This window comes from Dendrobium catenatum, unplaced genomic scaffold (assembly GCF_001605985.2).
Source record: "Dendrobium catenatum unplaced genomic scaffold, ASM160598v2 original_scaffold_142848, whole genome shotgun sequence".
Classification (NCBI taxonomy): Eukaryota; Viridiplantae; Streptophyta; class Magnoliopsida; order Asparagales; family Orchidaceae; genus Dendrobium; species Dendrobium catenatum.
Genome location: NW_021461279.1, coordinates 680 through 10184, shown reverse-complemented (window position 1 = coordinate 10184; position 9505 = coordinate 680). Strand labels below are relative to the sequence as shown.

Here is a 9505-nt window from a genome sequence, read left to right as displayed (position 1 = left end):
ATGGTGGTCACTACCCCCTCACACTCCACTTTAGTGAGGACTACCCAAGCAAGCCTCCCAAGTGCAGATTTCCACAAGGTTTCTTCCATCCAAATGTTTACCCCTCCGGTACTGTTTGCCTTTCAATTCTCAACGAGGATAGTGTAAGCACACTTCTTTGGCCACTTCTGCGAGGTCGATGACTTAGGCTTCGTTTGGGAAGACGGTTTTTTTATTGCTTCTTAAAATAACTTTTTAGTTTAAAAATTATAATTTTTATACTAGAAAGCTGTTTTAAGAACAATAAGAAAGTCGTCCCAAACGAAGCCTTAATTTTGAGGTACCAGACAACTTTTGATGCTGTTATGTATTATTCATTGTATGCAGGGTTGGAGACCTGCCATCACTGTGAAACAAATTCTTGTGGGGATACAGGATTTACTTGATCAGCCAAATCCTTCTGATCCTGCTCAGACTGATGGAATCATCTTTTTATTAGGTTTACATTTTAGAAAGTGCCCTGGATAACATTTTTGTACTTGTGAACTGTAGAGGAGATGTTATATTAATTTGTGCACCTCCTATGTGGCGCCATCACCATATCTATAGGAGATTGATTTTGGATCAAATAAGTTATTTTGCTGCTGCTTGTGTGGGTACTACGAAGATAGTTTCAAATGCTAGGTGAGAACAACATTTAGGCATAAAAGAGTTGCGCAAAGTATAAGGAAATTTGTCGGTGAGAAGCTAGATATTTGAAAAATGAAGTTTATTAGAGGGTGATTTGGTATTTGTTTGGAACGGCTTTCTTTATTTTAGTGCGTTTCAAGCAAGTCATTTGTTAGATTAAAAGAATTTAATTTGTTGTACTAAAAAAAGGCTGGCTTTAATAAGCAGTAAATGCCGTAGACAAATAAGCTACTCAAACTATTCATTTTTCGATTAAAGGTGTTTGAGAAGCTGTTGTATGAAAGTTGCTTTAGATGCATTTATTCAAAGCAAGGTTTGTGAATTTGTGAAGATGTATTTGAAAACCATGTCACACTTTTGCTTGGATGTAAATCAACGAGTTGAAACTAAATAAGTCAAATTCGACTTATTACGACTCTGACGTTAAGCCGAGTTTTGTTAGATTGTGCTTAGCTCGAGATCTGATCAAAATATTGCTTGTATGTGTGATTGAATGCAGATATGTTTTTGCTTCTAGATTTATAAGCATTTCCATATAGCAATATTATTTGTATGTGGACTAAAAATTCTATTCTGGAGATAAAATCTTCCGAATGGATCAGATTTGAGGCTCTAATTGAGGCAAAATACCATGACCCGGTTAATTTAATATGAGTCAGCAATAGACAGCTATGATTCGCTCAAGAGAACTGAATCAAATGATTTGCAAGTCGATCTTGACTCTGGGTTCTAGATCAGCTCAAGATTAAATGGTTGCCAGCTTATTCAATTAAATATCTTCTAAGAACAACTCATTCCTTCTTATAGGAATCAGAAATTCCTGTTTTTGCAAGAGCTTTCTCATTACCCCAAACGCAAGTAAAAAGCCAACCAATCCTAAACCAATTTATCTACCGGAATTCTCCTAGAATGTATTATATCAAGCATTATGATTTAACTTACGATTTTATTGTAGGTTTGGTATCTTTCTAATCAAATCCTGAAACACTTATAAATCTTTATTTTTGAGATGACCATGGAAGCATGGAAATTATTGGGTTTCGGACACGGGACACAGCTTACGTTCCGGGAACCAATCAGATCAGACAACGTTATCTAGTACAAGTAATACCGACCTTGGTACTGTGTGTACGAGTTCGATACTGAACAGTACCTGAGCTCAATAACTCTAGTAGGGGGTGTTGTGGTCAATTTTTATTGGGCTTTGGGACGGCGTTTCCGAATCTCAAGCAATTCGTCCGTGGAAGCATAATGCTATCACTGCATCTATTAACTACATGTTTTGCTGATGTAGACATGTAGTAGATTGCCCTCTTTCTTCTCTCTTCCTTCTGATAAATGTCGTCAGAAATAAGTATCTCATAGGAATTTTCTAATAAGAACAAAATGGATTTGCAGGATCCCTGTGGATACAAGACAACGGTTAAGGCAGAGCAAAGCCATATTCCTCAGCTGATTTGATCTCTCTTTCTTCACCACAAGACAATTGTGACATTCTCTCTACCTGCTGTTTAATATGTTGACATTGCTCTTTAAACAGAGGACTTTTCTGTTTAATTAAACTACTCTTCTGGGGCTTGTATTAAGAATAGATTTGTTTGAATTCGATGAATAACTGAGGCGCAGTTGAAACCAATGTTTTTGGTAAGAAAATAACATTTTTTACTTTGGTTGTGGCAAACTGAAAATTTAAAGAGGCTGTCTGATTCATTACCTTTTCTGAGTGAATTGTTGGCGTATCATTTTGTTATCACTGCATTGTTGTAAAGTGAATTCTTTGTGGTGTTAGTAAATATTATGTTGGTTTCTTCGACTGAATTTTGCCGCGGATTTGAATCTAAGTAACACAGTTGACTAATTACTTGAGTTTCATTGAGATAGTTTTTGTTTTGGTTATTTCACACAACAATCAAAAATTTTTGTTGGCTACTAATTTTTTCGTACTTTAAAAAACAATTTGTTGTACAACTTGAAGATGCTTTCTTATAGTTTTCAAAAAAGTATTTTTCTTCAACAATAATTAATAATACACACCTTAGAACTAAGTACAACTAGACCTGGTCAATATTGGACCCGACCTGAAAACGCCGACCCGGAATTTCGGTTTGGGTTGACCCGAACCCGAAGCGGTCGGGTTTCGGGTTGGAGCCGACGAGGATTGCCCTGGGTCAATCCGAAAAACTCCGTTTATTTTAAAAAAAAAAATCATAATTTCCTGCGCCTCCGGCGCTGCCCGCCAGCTCGCGCTGCGCTAGCTCGCGCCGATTGCCCCGCTGCTGCCCCTTGCTCAGTCGTTGCTCCGCTGACTCGCCGCCCGGCACCTCTAGCCGCGGTCGATTCCAGCATTCGATATACACCACGTCATCACACCGAGCTCACCGCGTCGATGTCACCGCGCACCTGGTCAGCCGTTAGCCTCGACCTGCGCACTGGAGCAATTGCGCATCGAGCCGCGACACCACGCTGCGATGCAGCCTCACTCCGACGTGACCGCATGCGACCGCGCGTGATTTGGCAAAAATTTTTGATCATGTAGGCGCCGCGATTGGCGGAATAAGTGGTTTGGGTTGTACCCGAACCCGACCGATACCGAATCGGGTCGGGTTCGGGTTCTAAAACGAACCGTTAAAAAAGTGTAGGGTAACGCCGATTTCAAAACGTCGTTGGGTTCTAACCGTTCGGGTCAGTCGACCCGAACGACGGACCCGAAATTGAACATGGTCTATTTACAACCATCTTAAATTGGTACTAATTTTATAGTTTAAATTGTAACCATCACGATAATTTGAAGTTTGCGTAAAAGTTATGTTGCTTACTTGAAATAGGGGTGTCAAATTTGACATATACTTGAAAATCCGACCAGAAAATTTTGGTTGGAGTTAGATCGAACTGAAATTGGCGACGGTTCGAGTTAGGGTTTATTGACTCGATATTTAAAATTTTTTGGGTCGGGTTCGGGTTGACCAGGACTAAGAAATGACCTGGAATAATCTTGTTGCCTGTGCTGACCAGAGCTGACCCATCACTTCTAAAGACAACTCTGCGTCAAGCCGCGATCATAACCAATCCTATGTTGCATCCCCGAGGTAATAAACACGCGAAGCCAATCGTGTGCGTTGCCGTCGCTTGTCGATACTGTGTCCTGTAGTCGACCCGCTGCACTGTCGCTGCTGAAGTCCCGAGTGATGATCTGTCGGTTGCTGCTGTGTGGCGTAGCCTTGCCACTTGTCGGCGTTGCCGTTGTTGCAGGCCGAGTTTGTGTTTAAAAAATCGATCGCATTTGCAAATGCGGGCCGGTTTGGGTTGAACAAATAGGTGGGTTCCGTTCAGACTCGAACCTAACGTCGCTACTTAAATAGTTGACGCAAACCAAATAGCTCTTAGTAGATTTTTATGTTTAATATGTACTATATTTATTGTGTAGTGTCATGATGTAGGCTTTATAATATCATTTGCGACGTTAATTTATTGTAGGAATGCCTGAAGAGTTGTAGTGGAATTTGGTTGGTGGAATTTGGGCGGTATAAGTGAGCTGAGCCGAGCTCTTGAGCTTGATTCGTTTATTGGGGCTCACAAGCCGGGTTTATCGAGCTTACAAGTCCGGAGCTCGAGCCAACTAGAATAATATTAATTTTTTTTAAAAATTTGATGTATTTATTTATTAAATTTAAATATATAAAAAATTAATAAAAAACTACCCTAAAGTTTTATTTTAAGTCAAACTTTATATTTTTTTTTCTAAGATTTTTGACTAAGTTTTAAAAATCCTTGCTTAAGTTTATATTGATATCGCCCTAATTTTTTAAAATCTCGCGTAAATTTTAAATCTTCCCATGGGTTTTGAGCCAGCTCGAGCTCGTTTACGTGAGACGAGTCGAGCTGCGTTTCTAGTTGTCGAGCGAGCTCGATAAGGGCCTAAACTTGAACTCGACTTGACCATTTACACCCATTAAGAAGGATCGAACAGGGAGTTCGCAGAGTGTATGTCTGGATGAATAGTGGCGCATTATTATGTTTGGAATGTTGGAGGTCATGAGAAGTGCCAACCTATCATTGACATAAGCATCATGTATAATTAGGAAGATATAAAGAATTTCTTGCTCACTTGAACTCTTAGTGAAGTACAATAACAAGAAGCTTTTATCCTAATGCGTAGGGTTGGTTATATGAATCATTTTTATTCCTTGAGTTATATTAAGAGTCGAATTCTCATTTAAATCTAAATGAAAAGGCCGTTTTTAATAAGTTTAAACCAAAATTTTTAAAGTATATTATTGAAATTTGTTAATTATGACTTAGGTTGTTAGACCTAAGCTTATGTCCCAGCGGCTAATCAAGAGGGGGGGTGAATTGATATTTAAAAATTTCCCTCTTATATTTTAAACCGATAAAAAATCTTATAGTGAAATTTTCTGAAAAAGATTTTTCAACTACAGATTAACAGAAAACAATAAAGTAAAAAGCAGTGGAAAATAAAAAGACACAAAATTTATAGTGGTTCGATCAAACACGACCTACATCCACTCCCTGAAGTCTCCCACTTCAGGTATTGCACTATTACCACTTAGTGTCTCTCCTTTTGCCCCCACAGCAAGGTGGAGAAGCCTTCACAAAAAAAACTCTCTTCCACCACTACCCGGTGCGGTAGAGAACCATCATCCTTTTACACCTTTCAAGTGTAGGCAGAGTACCTCCCACTGTTCACACTCTCCAAGTGTAGGTAAAGAACCTTCCTGCTGTTCATACTCTCAAAGTGTAGGCAGATAACCCTTCGTCCTTTTACACTTCTCCAAGTGTAGGCAGAGAACCTCCCCGCTATTCACACTCTTCAAGTGTAGGCAGAGAACCCTTCATCCTTTCGCACTTCTCCAAGTGTAGGCAGAGAACCTTTCGTCCTTTCACACTTCTCCAAGTGTAGACAGATAACCTTCCCGCTGTTCACACTCTCTAAGTGTAGGCAGAGAACCCTTCGTCCTTTCACACTTCTCCAAGTGTAGGCAGAGAACCTCCCGCTGTTCACACTCCTCGAGTGTTGGTAGAGAACCGTATCTCTTGAAAAGATCTTCTCACGAGAAATATTGAAGGACAAGAGAAAAGAGTGAAGTAATCACAATTCACAAACGAAGATCCTTACCTTTGAGTGTCAAGTGAACCCTTCACGCTCCAGTAGTAAGAAATCTCCTTAAAACACTCTCTTACACTCTCTCCTTCAATCTCTCTTCAGTTTGCATGAAAACCAGTAGACAAAAAGATTTCAAGACAGTTTTAAGTGGACCTTTTATAACAAAGACACGAAAAACCATTCAAAAATTGCAAAATTTCAATTCAGTGCGTACTCGATCATCTCGTACGATCGAATTTCGTACGTACGAATAGTGTAAAAACTATTGCGTATGAATTCAATGTGCATTGGCACGAAATTCATTCTTACCTGATCATCATCCCATACGAACATAGTTCGTCCGGTACGAACATTTATTTCAAAGGTTCGTTGGGACGAAAAAATAGGACGAATCATAAGTTCAAAGAACATAGAACATCGTCCAGGGACGAAGGTGTCGATTCGTCTGGATGAACAGAATAAAGTAAAAATCCAGAGGAGATCATCCAGGGATGAATGGGACTATTCGTTTGGACGAATAGTTCAAACTGAAAATCCAGAGGAGATCATCCAGAGACGAATGAGACTATTCCTCTGGACGAACAGTTCAAACTGAAAATTCAGAGGAGATCATCCAGGGACGAATGGGACTATTCGTCTGGACGAAAAATTCAAACTGAAAATCCAGAGGAGATTGTCCAGGGACTATTCATCTGGATGAACAACACTTAGAAAATTTTTTACTCACCCTCTGTTTGTTCCATTTGCTCATGGAGGTGTATAATTGATCTGATCGTCCCGTATGAACATAGTTCATCCTGTACGATCAGTATTAAAAATTATGAATTTTAAAGTTCTCCCTCGGTGTGTGTGTGTGTGCTGAGTTACTTAATTACAATCACACACTCTCTGACTCAAGTAAAACAAATACAGACTCCAAGTTACAAAAAATAATAAACAGATCTTTGATTTGAAGTCTTTAACAATCTGTAGTATGATTTACTTAAAATATTATTACACACAAGAGCCAAAAAATAATTCTTCCAAAATGTGTTAGGAGAAAGTAATACTCAAGACAATAATATTTGAAATCATTAAAACATATAAGTTGTAAGAATATGAAGCATGCAAAGCTAAGTAGCAACTATCTCAACAAACTTCCCCTTTTTGATGATGACAAAATAATTATTGTTTCTATAATTTTCAAATTCCTAAGTTTCTCCTAAACTCCCCCTGAATAAATAAGCATGTGAGAATAAGGAGTATATTTGTTTAACTAATCCCAATTTTTAATTTTTATAAAAAAGCACAAACACAAAAATACGAACATCACGTTAAAACACTTACGAATAACACATTAAAAAAATACTAGAAACAATATTTCTCCCCCTTTTTGACAACAACAAAAAGAGAAGAAGAGACAAACAAAAAAAAAAAATGAAGAGACAAACCAAACTGATCCAAAAATATAAGAAGTCATATGAAAAGCCTTTGATAATCGATCATTTAAAGAGATTGAGTTATATTTGCAAATAAAAATTAAATGCATTAGAGAAATAGAAAGATTCATATAATTTAAGTATAGATATAACATAGACAAGAAAAAAAATATCAAAATTATGAATCAGTTTAGATAATGAAATAAGCAAAATTATTATAAAGTAGATGAATAAAAAATTTCTATATTTCAGAATTCAATAGAGAATAAAATTGCATAGAAGATTAATTTGAATTTAAAGATTAAAAATTTGAGAAAAGAGCATATACTTGTGGTGCTTTGCGTATCTTTACAATTTTTGTGGCACACTTTGTGCATCTTTTTATTTTTGGGCTAATTTTGTACCTCTTTTTCAATTTGTGAACCATTGCACATTCTTTTGATATTTTGTACATTTGTACATTTTAAAGTGTATTCTTGATTTTTCCAAAATCAATAACCTAAAATCTCAAATTTCTCTAAGTACAACAATATTTCTATTGATAAGAGAAATATAAAATAAGAAAACATCATAATTGTAATAATAATATAAAAATTATGTTAGTCTAACAAGAGACATGTGATTGACATTCTTTAACTATATCAAGTTATAATCACATCTTAAATTTTTGAACAATTGGATTTTCTAATGAAATCAATTTTGTATTGCAATTCTAAATATAGCACTTATGAGATCAATATTTCAATGATGATCATTTAGGCTAACACACATTTCTGAAATAAAATAAAAAACAGTAAAACAAGACAGGAGATTACAAAATCAAGCACGAATAAAACATTGAAAAACACATATAGAAAACCACAAAATCAAAAGATACACAAATAAAATTATCAATGTTGCAGAACCATTTAATTAAGCGTTTAAGTTAATCACACCAAGCATTATTCTTAATGTACTGAAAGTATCAAAGGCTAATGATTTAGTAAAAATGTATGCAAGTTGATTTTCTGTTGATACATGATTGAGTTCAATTTTTTCTTTGGTTACATGATCTCTTATGAAATGATGCATAATATCTATATGTTTGGTTCTTGAATGTTGAATTTGAATAAGATTTTTGGAGATACAAATGACACTAATGTTATCACAATAAATGAGAATTGTGTCTATTATTAATCTTAAATCAATCAACTGTTGTTTTAATCAAAGTACTTGTGCCACACAATTTTCTAAGGCAATGTATTCAGCTTCAACAGTAGATAGGGCTACTGAATTTTGTTTTCTACTGGATTAAGAGACTAAAAAATTTCCAATGAATTGACATGTTCCAGAAGTATTCTTTCTATCAACCCTACAACCTGCAAAATCCGAATCTGAATATCCAATTATTTCAAATGAAGAGCAAAATTTAGGATACCAAATTTCTAAGTTCTGAGTTCCTAACAGATACCTTAAAATCCTTTTCACTATTGTCAAATGTGATTCTTTTGGATCTGATTGAAATATAACACATAAACAAACACTAAACATGATATCGGGTCGGCTAGCTGTCAAGTAAAGCAAATATTCAATTATCCCTCTAAAAATTTTTGATCAACAGATTTTTCATTAGGGTCCTTATCCTACTGAACTGAGAAACTCATATGTGTATTAACAAGTTTAGCATTGTCCATTTCATACTTTTTGAGGATGTCCTTAACATACTTCAACTGATTAAGAAATGTACCCTCCTCAGTTTGCTTAATGCTAAAGCCTAGAAAATAGCTCAAATATCTCATTAGAGTCATCTCAAATTTACTACTTATTATTTTTAAAAAATCATCACAAAGATTTTTATTTGTAAATTTAAAGATGATATCATTAACATAAATTTATACAATGAGTATTTTCTCTCCCAATTTCTTTAAAAAAAGAGTTGTGTCCATACTTTCTTTTTCAAAAGATCTCTCAAGTAGGAAGGTGCTCAACCTCTCATACCAAGCCATAGGTGCATGTTTTAATTCATATAATGCCTTTTTTAATTTGAAAATATGATTTGAATGTTTAGAATTTTTAAAACCTGGAGGTTGTTCCACATATACATCCTCTTGAATTATCTCATTTAAAAATGCACTTTTAACATCCATTTGATATAATTTAAATCCTTTAAAACAGGCAAAGACTAACAAAACCCTAATTGCTTCAAGTCTAGCTACAGGGGCAAAAGTCTCCTCAAAATTAATCCATTCAATATGATTATACCCCTTAGCAACCAATCTAGCCTTATTTCTAATGACTACTCCGGAGTCATTCATTT

General features: G+C 35.8%; 1 long non-coding RNA gene across 1 annotated transcript; it reads left to right on the top strand.

Moving 5' to 3' along the window:
- The first annotated feature begins 1 nt into the window (after position 1).
- LOC114578756 lies at positions 2-448 on the top strand. The gene is made up of 2 exons (XR_003699714.1): positions 2-143; positions 367-448. It is a non-coding gene; the product is annotated as an uncharacterized LOC114578756 (long non-coding RNA).
- The last annotated feature ends 9057 nt before the right edge of the window (positions 449-9505 follow it).